A 1,494-nucleotide genomic window follows, 5' to 3' on the forward strand; every position below is an offset into this window, starting at 1 on the left:
CTCCACAAGTGATCCTTGGCTCTTTTCACTCCTCTGTCAGAAATCTTGTGAGAAGCACCTGGTCGTGGTCGGTTTATGGTGAAATGATGTCCTTTCCACTTCCGAATTATGGCCCCAACAGTGCTCACTGGAACATTCAGAAGTTTAGAAAGGCTTGCTTCCTAATTACTGAGAGAGTTCAGCCGGTGTCTTGGCTTTCCATGCCTTTTTACACCTCCCTTTCTTCATGTGTTCAATACTTTTTCCCTGTGCCATTCCACATTATTACAAATAACTTCATTTCTGGACATTTATGGTTTGATTTCTTTGTATGTATGGATCACTTGGGTTGTTACCGACAACTGGTGGAAATTTCATGTCATTAGCACCTCTAGTAATATATTTACTGAGAAAAATGGTGACGTGTTCAATACTTATTTTACCCGCTGTATGTGTATGAAAAAGGAGGCAGATAGAACAATCATGCTAAAAGAACCAGAGGTACAAAAGTGCAGGACTTAGTGTTGACCATGACAAGAAGACAAGTGTCCTGGGAAAATGTAACGGAGGACGAAAAGTCTTAGGAGATATTTGTGATTAAAACTTGGAAYCCCACATTAACAGAAAAAAATACAAACAGTTGTATGACCAATGGCATTGARAAAAAGACAGGAGGCAACTGGGAGATAATGTTAGAAAAGCCAGATTGAGATAGTTTGGATTATACTGTATATTGATAGAAGGATCTTAGTAATCAATCTGCCAGTAAAGACAAAACAGAAGGCCAAAAACTAGATATGGATACAGTTAGAGAGACCTACTGTATTTCTACAGACTTAGATTTAAATAAGACAGTAACTTGTCAACTTGTGTTGAAAAAGTCGCCAGGGTGCTGGGAACAGCATGGACCAAGGTGGACATGCATAAACAGGTTTGGGCACCAGTATATTGGTTCTTCACTTATTTTTATTTCCTATTATCAGCAAATATCAGTTGTTCAAATTGTACTCACATTAACAGTTTTTTATCAAACCTTTTCAGCTTCTTCAGCAGCTTTCAATAAGCATTCACACTCCCATTTCCATAGGAAATGCAAAATTTCCAGTAATAATTTGCTAATTAGGCATTTCCTTACTAGCAAACACCTGCTTTAACATGCCTTGAGCAGCCCAGATGTTTTCTGTGAAGCCATCAAGAAGCCCGTTCATGTGAACTCAGGTGTGTTCTTATTAAGGGTGTTAATCCATAAGCACTAAGTAAGTAAACTTAATTTCTATAGCACCTTTCACTGACATAAACATCACAAAGTGCTTAACAGAGAGCAAAATAACTAAAAAACAATAAAACAGATAACAGATATAAAAAAAATTAAAACACAGTAAAAAGCACTTAACTAAAAGCCTGTCTGAGTAAATATGTCTTCAGGTGTTTCTTAAAAGAGTCAGTAGAATCTGGGCAGCGAAGGGACAGAGGGAGAGCGTTCCAGAGCCTCGGGGCCACCACCTGAAAAGCTTT

This window comes from Austrofundulus limnaeus, unplaced genomic scaffold (genome assembly GCF_001266775.1).
Source record: "Austrofundulus limnaeus strain Quisiro unplaced genomic scaffold, Austrofundulus_limnaeus-1.0 Scaffold564, whole genome shotgun sequence".
Lineage (NCBI taxonomy): Eukaryota > Metazoa > Chordata > Actinopteri > Cyprinodontiformes > Rivulidae > Austrofundulus > Austrofundulus limnaeus.